Source organism: Bubalus bubalis, chromosome 2 (assembly GCF_019923935.1).
Source record: "Bubalus bubalis isolate 160015118507 breed Murrah chromosome 2, NDDB_SH_1, whole genome shotgun sequence".
NCBI classification, from domain to species: domain Eukaryota; kingdom Metazoa; phylum Chordata; class Mammalia; order Artiodactyla; family Bovidae; genus Bubalus; species Bubalus bubalis.
In genome coordinates this window covers 65,337,362-65,350,310 of record NC_059158.1, presented here as the reverse complement: position 1 = coordinate 65,350,310, position 12,949 = coordinate 65,337,362, and positions in this window count along the sequence as shown.

Genomic DNA, 12,949 nt, shown 5'->3' with positions numbered 1-12,949 from the left:
ACTTTTATAGTGTCCTACAGAGTAGCACTGTACTCAGCTCATTAATTCTTCCACCTAATCCCTGGAAACCACTAATTTTTCATTGTCTCCACAGTTTTGCCTTTTCCAGAAGGTCATGTAGTTGTAATCATATAGTATGTAGCCTTTTCAAAATGGCTTTTTTACTTTGTAAAATACATTGAAGTTTCATTCATGTATCTTTATAGCTTGATGTCTCATTTCTGAATAATATTCTGTTGTCTGAATGTACTATGGTTTATATATCCATCCACGTACTGAAGGACATCTTGGTGGCTTCTAAGTCTTGGCAGTTGTGAACAAAGCTGCTGTAAACACCCAGGAGCAGGGTTTTGTGCTGACATGTTTCCAGCTCTTTTGGGAAGTACCAAAGAGCACAATTGCTTGGGGGTGAGGTAGGAGTATGCTTAGTTTTGTAAGATGCCTCCAACTTGTCTTTCAAAGTGGCTGCGTAATTTTATATTCTCAATAACAATTAATGAGAGCTCCTCCTGTTCCATGTCCTTACCAGCAATTGATGGCGTCATCTGAGTTTTGGCCACTCTAGTATGTATGTAGTAGTATCACCTTTCTGTTTTAATTTACATTTGCCTGGTGATGTTTGATGTAGAATCTATTTCCATATGCTTATTTGCCCCCTCAATATCTTCTCTGGTGAAGTGTCTGTTAAGGTCTTTGATTTACTTTTTATTTTATTTTTTTTTTCTAGTGTTTGGTTTTATTAGTATTCTCTGTTGTTTGTTGCATATTTCATTGTTTTTCACATCTATATTTATTCACTCATGATTTACTTTTTAATCACGTTGTTTGCTTTCTTATTGTTGAATTTTCAAGATTCTTTGCATATTTTTTGGCTTATCTTTGTATATTGGGGATTCCCTGATAGCTCAGTTGGTGAAGATTCCACCTGCAATGCAGGAGACCTGGGTTCGATCCCTGGGTTGGGAAGATCCCCTGGAGGAGGGAAAGCCTACCCACTCCAGTATTCTGGCCTGGAGAATTCCATGGACTGTATAGTCCACGGGGTTGCAAGGAGTCAGACATGACTGAGCGACTTTCACTTGTATATTTTTGATAACCTTCCTTTACCAACTATGTCATCTTCTAGGGCTTTTATAGTTTTACATTTAGGTCTGTAAGCCATTTTGAGTTTTTTTTTTTAATTTTTGGTGTGTGTGTGCATGTGTGTGTGTGTGTGTGTGTGTGTGAAAATTGTAAGGTTGGGTATGGATTTGTTTTTTCTCATGTGGATGTCTAGTTGTTCTAGCACTATTTAGTGTCCTCTTTTCACTGTTGTATTCTGACTGATTTTGAGGATATGCCACTTGGAAAACTAGAGAAAGGAACACTGGATCAGGCATAAGTGTTGCTTTTGGCTTGCTTAACAACTAAAAGGTTTATTTTTTCTCATGTAAAAGAAGTCCATAGGTTGCAGTTAGTATTCGTACTATATCATGTCATCCCTGGCTCCTTCAGTAATTCTGTTACCCCTTCCATTAAGCATGGTTTTTATTCTTGGGTTTTCTCTTAATTTCTACCTTTGATTTCTATCATCGTTCTCTTATGGTCACAAAATTGCTACTTCATTCAGGCAGAAAGAAGGAGAAAGGAATAAGCGTGTCTATAAGATAAGTAATCCCCTGAAGAGATCATTTCCGGTAGTTCTACCTTGAAAATTTAGCTTACATCTCATTTGGTACCTTTTTCTGCAAAAGCAATGTAGAAATTTAGGATTTCAGTTGGAAACATTGTTTCACCAATTGTGTTAAGAGTAGGGGAAGAAGGGGAGATAGAATTTGGGCAGGCAACTTGCTGTTTCTGCCAAAAGCTTCATCTATGGCAAAATTTCTGCTTTCAACTATTTATCATATGTAGAAGGGGAACCAGATATGAGTCCTTAAAATGCCAAAGATTTGTTTTAGTATTATCTTAGTTGTCTAGACTATAGGTATAGAACTTTTCTAAGCAATACTCATGATATCGTATACTGTAAGAAGTTTCTCCAGGACTATAAAATGGGACTTGTTGAGATGGAAATATATCCCTAGAGTGTCTTACTTAATTCATTATCTCTAGAACCCAGGAGTTGTTGTTTAGTCACTAAGTTGTGTCCAACTGTTTTGTGACCCCATAGACTGTTGCCCACCAGGCTCCTCTGTCCATGGGATTCTTCAGGCAAGTATACTAGAGTGGGTTGCCATTTCCTTCTCCAGGGGATCTTCCTGACCCGGGGATCAAACCTGCATTGCAGGCCGATCCTTTACCACTGAGACACCAGGAAAGCCTAGAGAGCCATATAGATAATAATAGTATTAGCTTTCTATTGCTGCTATAACAAATTATCTTAAATTTAGCAGCTTGAAAAAAACCCCACGTTTACTATCTTACAATTTTGCAGGTTTGGAGTCTGACACTGGTTTCAGTGGACTGGAGTCAAGGTGTTGGTAGGGCTACCTTCCTTTCTGGAGGCTCTAAAGGAAAATCCTTGTCCATGCCTTTTCCACCTTCAAGATGCTTCCCACGTTCCCATCTTCCTTGGCTCAAGCCCTCTGCTTCATTTTCAAAGCCAGCAACACTGAATTTCTATGGCTGCTTTTCTATAGTCACATCTCCTTCTGACCCCAGCAATCCTGCCTCCCTTCTTCACTTTTCAGAATGCTTGTGACGATGTTAAGCCGACTTGAAGAATCTAGGATAACCCTCATATCTTAAGGTCATCTGATTGTCAACCTTACTTCCTCTTTGTCATATAAGGTAACAAATTTATAGGTTCAGGGGATTAGGACATGGACATCTTTGGAAGGCCATTATTTTGCCTACCACACTGATGTTGGATAAAATTTGTATAAATAAGTAATAATTATTAACATTTAACATACTGAGCTTCATTTTATCCTTCAGCTACTGTTGTGAAATGAGGTAATGAGTTTAGAAATGTGGATGAACTAAACTAAACAAGTTTAGAAACTTGTGCAAAATCACAAGACCAGGGTTTTGCCCATGTTTATATGATTTGAAAGCCCATGTCTGTACACTATGCTAAGCTCTTCCTCTCTCTAATGAGGAAATAAACAAAGTGTGCTGCAAACTTGACTCCATGACGGCATCCATGCTTTTGCACAAAGGCTAGAGCTAAATCAAGCTCAACATGTTTTGGAGTCTCAGTCTAGGCTGGTAACCTTTTACATGTATGATTATGAAGTGAAGTAAAAAAAATTATTTCTTTTATGATTTAAAATGTTTCTCACCATTTGCAGTCTGTGAAGCCGCAAACTTGTATAGAACCTGCTAAGGAGAATATTGGTTTTTTTTTTTCCATCTGTACTTAATCACACAATATAGACTTGGTAGTTATATTAAATTTTTTTTTTTACTTTTATTTTATTTTTAAACTTTACATAATTGTATTAGTTTTGCCAAATATGAATCTTAAAATTCAAATATAGTTGATTTACAGTGTTGCATAGGTTTCAGGTGTACAACATAGGGATTCAGCCATATGTATGTATGGGTGTGTGTGTGTGTGTGTATAAAAAATATATATATATGTAATCTTTTCCAGATTTCCTTTCTGTATAGGTCATTTCATAATATTGAACATAGTTTCCCATGCTACACAGTGGGTCCCAGTTGGTTATCCATTCTGTACATAGTAATGTGTTCAGTTCAGTTCAGTTCAGTTGCTCAGATGTGTCCGACTCTTTGTGACCCCATGAATTGCAGCACGCCAGGCCTCCCTGTTCATCACCAACTCCTGGAGTTCACTCAGACTCACATCCATTGAGTCAGTGATGCCATCCAGCCATCTCATCCTCTGTCGTCCCTTTCTCCTCTTGCCCCCAATACCTCCCAGCATCAGAGTCTTTTCCAATGAGTCAACTCTTCACATGAGGTGGCCAAAGTACTAGAGTTTCAGCTTTAGCATCATTCCTTCCAAAGAAATCCCAGGGCTGATCTCCTTCAAAATGGACTGGTTGAATCTCCTTGCAGTCCAAGGAACTTTCAAGAGTCTTCTCCAACACCACAGTTCAAAAGCATCAATTCTTCAGCACTCAGCCTTCTTCACAGTCCAACTCTCTCATCCGTACATGACTACAGGAAAAACCATAGCCTTGACTAGACGGACCTTTGTTGGCAAAGTAATGTCTCTGCTTTTGAATATGCTATCTAGGTTGGTCATAACTTTTCTTCCAAGGAGTAAGCGTCTTTTACTTTCATGGCTACAGTCACCATCTGCAGTGATTTTGGAGCCCCGCAAAATAAAGTCTGACACTGTTTCCACTGTTTCCCCATCTATTTCCCATGAAGTGCTGGGACCAGATGCCATGAACTTTGTTTTCTGAATGTTGAGTTTTAAGCCAACTTTTTCACTCTCCACTTGCACTTGCATCAAGAGGCTTTTTAGTTCCTCTTCACTTTCTGCCATAAGGGTGGTGTCATCTGCATATCTGAGGTTATTGATATTTCTCCGGGCAATCTTAATTCCAGCTTGTGTTTCTTCGAGTCCAGCATTTCTCATGATGTACTCTGCATATAAGTTAAATAAGCAGGGTGACAATATACAGCCTTGACATACTCCTTTTCCTATTTGGAACCAGTCTGTTGTTCCATGCCCAGTTCTAACTGTTGCTTCCTGACCTGCATACAGATTTCTGAAGAGGCAGATCAGGTGGTCTGGTATTCCCATCTCTTTCAGAATTTTCCACAGTTTATTGTGATCCACACAGTCAAAGGCTTTGGCATAGTCAAGAAAGCAGAAATAGATGTTTTTCTGGAACTCTCTTGCTTTTTCCATGATCCTGGGGATTTTGGCAATTTGATCTCTGGTTCCTCTGCCTTTTCTAAATCCAGCTTGAACTTCTGGAGTTCACGGTTCATGTATTGCTGAAGCCTGGCTTGGAGAATTTTGAGCATTACTTGAATAGCATGTGAGATGAGTGCAACTGTGCGGTAGTTTGAGCATTCTTTGGCATTGCCTTTCTTTGGGATTGGAATGAAAACTGACCTTTTCCAGTCCTGTGGCCACTGCTGAGTTTTCCAAATGTGCTGGCATATTGAGTGCAGCACTTTCACAGCATCATCTTTCAGGATCTGAAATAGCTCAACTGGAATTCCATCACCTCCACTAGCTTTGTTTGTAGTGATGCTTTCTAAGGCCCACTTGACTTCACATTCCAGGATGTCTGGCTCTAGGTCAGTGATCACACCATCATGATTATCTGGGTCGTGAAGATCTTTTTTGTACAGTTCTTCTGTGTATTCTTGCCATCTCTTCTTAATATCTTCTGCTTCTGTTAGGTCCATACCATTTCTGTCCTTTATCGAGCCCATCTTTGCATGAAATGTTCCCTTGGTATCTTTAATTTTCTTGAAGAGATCTCTAGTCTTTCCCATTCTTTTGTTTCCCTCTATTTCTTTGCATTGATCACTGAGGAAGGTTTCTTATCTCTTCTTGCTATTCTTTGGAACTCTGCATTCAGATGCTTATATCTTTCCTTTTCTCCTTTGCTTTTCACTTCTCTTCTTTTCACAGCTATTTGTAAGGCCTCCTCAGACAGCCATTTTGCTTTTTTGCATTTCTTTTCCATGGGGATGGTCTTGATCCCTGTCTCCTGTACAATGTCACGAACCTCAGTCCATCGTTCATCAGGCACTCTATCTATCAGATCTAGGCCCTTAAATCTATTTCTCACTTCCACTGTATAATCATAAGGGATTTGATTTAGGTCATACCTGAATGGTCTAGTGGTTTTCCCTACTTTCTTCAATATAAGTCTGAATTTGGTAATATGGAGTTCATGATCTGAGCCACAGTCAGCTCCTGGTCTTGTTTTTGCTGACTGTATAGAGCTTCTCCATCTTTGGCTGCAAAGAATATAATCAATCTGATTTTGGTGTTGACCATCTGGTGATGTCCATGTGTAGAGTCTTCTCTTGTGTTGTTGGAACAGGGTGTTTGCTATGATCAGTGCCTTTTCTTGGCAAAACTCTATTAGTCTTTGCCCTGCTTCATTCCGTATTCCAAGGCCAAATTTTCCTGTTACTCCAGGTGTTTCTTGAGTTCCTACTTTTGCATTCCGGTCCCCTATAATGAAAAAGGCATCTGTATATATTATTCCCAGTCTCCCAACATATCCTTCTATCTACCTCCCATAAGGTCTGCGAATCTCTTTCTGTTTTCTATTTTTGTTAATAGTTCTTTTCTTTTCAAATCATTATTATTCTCATGAACTAGAGGAACCTCAGTTATATTCAGCCTTGGGCATATTTGAATACCTTTGTTTTATAAAGAAATTATACTAACCGGGAATGGTATGAGGGTTTCTGAATATATTTTCACTCTCCTTGTCCTCATTTAATTTAGCATTCACATAATGCAAACCATTATGCTCAATATAGGTTGAAAATATTTAAGACTGTGAAAATGTGTGCCAGTTTATTATCGTAATTGAATGTGAAAGTACAATATTGGAGAAACTAATTTTTTTTCAGTCTTTTTCATGGCACATTTTGAACTGTTCACATGTACATAAAGAAAAATTTATTTTTATGAGTATTTAAGGAGAAACCATATTACATTTGAATATGAAAATCTAATTAAACTGTTGATAAAATTTGAATTTAGCAATATTGAGAAATGAAGTTAGAACAAAAAAATAAAATTGTTGCACTACAACAAAACTTCTACAATGTTGTGTTCTGATGCTTTATTGATATGACAAATAATTTTATTCAGTATGAAAAAGTATAACCAATATTTGCAGGTTTAAGTGATGTTTTATTTGGGTTATGTTGAAATTGTTCTTCTAGATACTGGTTTCATTTAAGCTCCAAATCCTATTTTTCTTACAAAGCATTTAGAGTGCTCCATGCTTGTTATTATAAATTCTATAAAGACTGAATGAATTAGGAAGATCTTCTAGTCAAACTAATTTCATATAATGACCATCTTTCTACATGATGACATTCTGTGAATAAAATGGTAAAGATTCATTAGTGTGGTTTTGGAGGCTCATTTATTTTACAGATAGAAAATTGTAGGCTTCAATTTGATTCTCATTTTGCATATGGTGATGCATACATGTAAGAAAAAATAGAAAAAGAAGACAAGCAGAAGGTTTATTATTAAACATTTTTTTTCAGTTTAAGAATTCTCAGTAAAGTTACCATATTTTCTCACAATCTCCCTATTAAGAATCCTTTTGTTTTTGCCATTTGGCTAGAATAGTCAAGTGGTATTAACCCAGTAGTCTCACAATACACTCAATAATCAATGTTATTATTAAGACATTTAAACTATAAATACACAGACTGTCAAGGGCAGGCAATGTCTTATTTATCTTTTCATTCTCTAGTACTTATCCTTGTGCCTGACATGTTGAGAGTGCTTAGTACATGCTTGTTGAATGAAGGAATGAATGAATTAGACCATGAGTACTTTTCCAGGGGCATAAAATGTATTATTTATTCTTGCTGAACTAAGATACCTCATTTGTTTCTTGGGACCCTGGATTAGATTGTCCCTAAGACCCTTTCTAGTGTCAGCATTTTGTATCTCTATAGTTCTTTCCTTCATCTTATTGTGGAAGACAACGGGGCTTTTCTTCTTTCTCCCCCAGTCATTACCTCTGCCTTGATGGCAGAGAAGGTAGAGTCTCCTGGATAATGAAGTCTCTTCAACCTGGTAGGTTACTTGCTGATCCTAATGGTTGATGACAGCGATGGGAGGTGGATTTTGAGGGACAGCAGAGACGTCTTGCAGCTTCCACTCTGCTAATTCCACGGTGACTGGCTTGTTCAACAGAACTTTCTCAGCACTTTTTTCTTTTCCTGCTGAGCTTTCTAGAGGTGGTAGAATGCTGAACGGCTCTTTCAATAGTCTGCTTTGTCAGAGGATTTATTCTAAGCTAGCTAGATCTGCTTTAGACCTGCGATGGTCTCTCTCCTGCCGTGTGTGCCCTGAAGCTTCAGGTTCACGGACTTTTGGAAGGCTTGTCGTAGGTGCTGGTTTGCCTGATACAGTTCCAGTTGATACTTGCTGCCTGTTATCACAGTTAATGCTGCCTCTTTCTCTTGCAGAAGTGACCTGGTTTGGACAGTAAGTAGTCAGGTTACCTAAACTCGGCTCTATTACACCAGAAGGGTTTCTTCTCCTTGACTGAGGTGTACTCATTCCTGGCAGTGCTGTCTTAGGTTTTGGCAAGTGTCCCACATTCCTCCTCTTACACCTTTTGTGAGACCCCCAGCACAGAGGCAAACTGAGTTTACTCTCTTTACCAAGTTTTTTGAAAAAAAAAAAAAAAAAAAGAAAAAAAGAGACAGTTTAATGCATCTGGGTTAAAAATATGAGTGTTGTCTTCCAAGAGCTACTAGGATAGAGCAAAATAATAGCAAACAATCAGATAAATTTTAAAAACATATTTGAAAAAATCCACTAGGTTCTAATTATAGTAGAGTGTCCATGTGATATAAAAGAGGACATTATACTTCAGGTCCTTATCTTCTTGGAACCATGTTTTTTCATGTATTTCCAAGTGTGCGTCCTGCATGGTTGTGGCCTCTACAGTCCTCCAGTTCAGCGCTATTCTACTCCGTGTGCTTTTGGAATGCAGAGAGATAAGGGAGAAGCTCAGGTCTGTTATGGAAAATTGTATCAAATGCCCATGTGCTGCATTGGAAAAGAAAAGAAGACAAGGGACATGTCAGAAGAAGGGAAAAAGTCAAATGCTGCAGTTTTCCGGAGGGGTTTAGAATTGGAGCTAGGCATTGAAGGATGGGATGGGTGGGATTTTTGCAGCTAGAGGTGGGGGCAAAATGGAGGAAGCGTATTGTCTTGTAGGAGGCCTATCCAATTTAAGTGAGAAGAGAGAAAAGTGAGAAATAAGATGTCAGTGCCAGAGAATTTGAGATTCTGAAGGTAAAGGAATTTGAATCCTCAGGTAGTCAGCTTTCCATGACATGTACTTTTATTGGATTTCAAATATTATTTCAAAACCTTTATTTCTGTAGAGGAGTTTTACCCTAAAGACAGATATTGATAGAGCTGAAGAGTAAAAGGCAATTTAATGGTTCTCCAATTAGCTTTATTACTGTCTCTTCTCCTTTCACCCCTTTGGCACATAGAATATAAAGGGGAAAGGAGAGAGAGAAAGTAGAATATATGCTTGGCTTGCTACTGGCTTGCTTATGCCAGCTGTGTATCCACAGGCAATCTGTGGATTTCATTTTGACAGGAGTGAGATGTTGGCTTTGGGTACACAGATCTGGGTTCTATTTAGAAGATGAGTATTCTGGGACAGTCCTTGTAGCCTTTGCTGGGAATTAGGGGTAGGTGTGGGGGAATGGAAGCTGTCCCTGACCTTGCTCATTTTTACAGAAGCTTGTTGGAAGGGTTTATGCATTCAATTAAGTGTGGTCTGAAGACATTAATTCCAGAAGCTTGGATCATTAATCCTAGCAGACCTGCCCTTCACCCAAGGTAGCAATCCTGTTATCTGTTTTCCCTGTCTCTCCTCCTATCTCTGTTTTCTGGACTCTTGTACTATAGCTTCTATAGGTTATTTTCCTTTGCACACTCTGTCAGCATGTTTGGTTTTTGATTTTAGAGGATTTTTAGCTTATGTCCTCTCTGCCCATCCTAAGTGATTTTACAGATGTAAATTTATATTCATAAACATATTTGGACTAGTGAAAATTATCCATTTATTCATTTAGCAAATGTTTATGGGGCACCTACTAATTGCTTTTCATTGTTCTAAGTGCTAGAATGCAACCGTGAGCAAAAAAGATAGTCCTCATGGAGCTTAGATTTGTGAGATGGAAGAAGTGGGGAATGAAGTAATGAGATAAACATAACAAATAAGGAAATTATATAATGTGTTAGAAGCAGATAAAAGCTGTAGTAAAAAAGGAAATATGATCAGGGTAAGAGGGCCTGGGGGAGCAGGGGAGAGGAGACAGTTGCAAAAGTCATTAGAGTGATCAGGAGGGGACTCATTGACGAGATGAGATTTGAGCAAAGATTGAGAGGAGGCAAGAAAATCAGCCACGCAGTTGTCTTGCAGAGGAACATTCAGCAGAGGGAAAACAGGAGCAAAGGCTGGAAGCAAGAACAAGCCTGGTGTGTTCAAAGAGCAGAAAGGTGGCCAGCAAGTTGGGGTGAAGTAACTAATAGGGAGAATAAGAGAAATCAGAGAGGTGACACAAGATTAGTTATTGAGAGTGTTGGGGTCATTTGCAGGGAACTTGGCCATTATTCTGAGTGAAATGGTAGGCCATTTCAGAATTTGTGACACAAGAGTGTCATAATCTACACTATGCTTAAAAGATAACTTTTGGTTTGTCTTGAAGCCAGACCATGGATGAGAGGTGGATGGGTAAAGATGAAAACAGGAAAACTTGTAAGGAGATTCTTGCAGTACTCCAGGTTAGACAGGACGGTGGATAGGTTTAAAACAGTAGCAGAGTAGTTGATTCTTTAGGTATATTTTGAAGCTAAAGCTTTCTGAAGGATGTGAAGTGTGAGATGGAAAGGAGTCAAGAGTGACTCTAAGGTTTTTGGCTTAAGTATTTGGAGTACTGGAGTTCTCAAGATAGTTACATAATTTATAATCATTTATTAATTTAAAATCTGCAAACATTTCCATAAATATTTTTCATATAATACTTTGGAAATGGAGACTGGGTCAGAATGCAAAAGATGTGTGATAGGTGAGGGAAAGTTTCTGACTCAGTGAAGGTTGTCTTGATAACGCCTTTCTACCACACATCACTAACAATGCGCATCTCAAATATAGGGACCATGAATTATTTCTCTTGCATTTTTAGTACCCTACCACACTGTCTGTCATATACCTTATTTCATCACATCCATTGCTACTGATTTTTAAGATATAATATTATTTTACGTACTACCAACAAATGGTACCACTTCGTTAAGAGACATTATTTTTAAAATTCTAATAGTAAATTTAACTTAACTGAAATTTATTGAAAGAGTTATTTTGGACTATTTAGATATATGTTTATCATTCAGTGTTGCTATTATTAACTACTAATATCTTTAGGGCCATTGGCATGTGAAAGGCAATGCTTTTCATATATGTATCAGTACAAAAATGTAATACAGCTTCATCTATTTGTGGGTGTCATCCTTTCTTGGGTGTCAAAAAGCACTTGGTGTTACTTTGCAAAAAAATTTTGAATGGTGATCATTCTCACAACCATGAATATGAGCTTCATTAATATTAACTGTATGCCCTGTCGCACAGATTCCTTTTCTGCATATATAATAACATTTCATTTCAGTGCTGGATCATAGCTTAATCTTTCAGAAGATATTTTAAACAGCCATTGAACTCTACAAATATAGTATTAACAATGTATATAACTCATTTGAAGAGATGGAAATACGAAGAATTATGACCCAGTTTTGTGCAGACTTTGAAAACTGTAACACAGCTGCCCTCTGGCCAGCAGCCATTATGGGATGTCATTCATTGTAAGATTCTGATATCTAAGTTGTTAAAATGTGAAAAATGTGCATCTTAAAATCAATGAAATATAATAATCAATATTCCACAAATGCTTGACTGCTTGAAGTATGACTCCGAACCCCCTGATGCTCCGTGTGTGCGCCTCTGGCTCCAGGCTGCACTGTGTTCTAACCAGTACCTGTCCTCCAGATCCTGTTCAGAATTTGATACATTATTTCTATTTTCATTTATATTTTTCCTGCCTAGCATCCCTTCTTATAGGAAACTATCCCTCCCACCTATGCTCTGTCCCTGTGGTTGAGTGGGCTTGATTTCAATCCCTGCTCTCCCCAAAATAGGGCCAGGGAGGACATGCAATGGCTCTTCAAGACCTGTGCCATTGGGCCACAGTGGCTGGCTTAGGGATGGTCACATGATCCAAGCCAACTCAGACCCCAGCTTTTTATCAGAGCTACCAAGAAACAGGCTTTCTTTTTGAGATGGATGAAGATCTTTCAGGACCTTGTAGGCCTGCAGCTTGTGGTGGCCACCTTTTTATTACAGAAGTTGTCTCTCTGAGGAGGAGGAAGCCTGTTGATAGGAAAGCAGAATTGAATTATAAAGTTGTCGGCAACCTTTGATCATCTTTGTGTGTGTGTGTGCATGAGTGCTCAGTCGTATCTGACTCTTTGCAGCCCCATGGACTATAGCCTGCCAGGCTCCTCTGTCTGTGGAATTTTCAGAATTTTGGAGTAGATTACCATTTCCTTCTCCAGGGAAATCTTTCCAACCCAGGGATTGAACCTGAATCTCTTGCATCTCCTGCAATGGAGGAGGATGCTTTGCCAGCTGAGCCACCAGGGAAGCCCTTTTTCTGATTACCTTTATCTAGCCCTAATTGAAATATATTTAGAGTTTTCAGTTATATGTCCAAGAGATATATTTTTTCCTAAGGTAAGGTGAATTCAGCTTCTTTGGATTAAAACTGAAATTGTCCTTACTAATACAGAAGTGTTTTCCTATCTGCTGCTCCCCACCCTCTTCTCAGTAAATATCTCCTATAGAGTATGTGTTGACATTTAGTTACCATCTTTTCTCTGAGTGGTTCTAGGACTTGGAAGTCTTATTCCTACTTGGGACCCATTTCTCTCTAAATTATTCTGTTAATCTAAGTTGATTTTGTAGTTAATTGTCAAAACCAGGTATAATTTAGACTCTTCACTTCCTCTGGGCCAAGTTCTTAGCTCAGTCCTTTTAGTCATTGGTAAATCGCACCTTCCTGCTCTCACATACTTCTGATAGATGCAGTCTCCTGTTTTTGACAGAAGCTGACTCCTACTCTCTTTTTCAAAGCCTAAATGTGTCTTTGTGCCTCCCACAAAGTTCTGGCCTCTTTTGGTGATGAATACCTCAAGCTCCCAGCTCACTTGCACAGCATAGAAGTTTTGGTGCCCTTA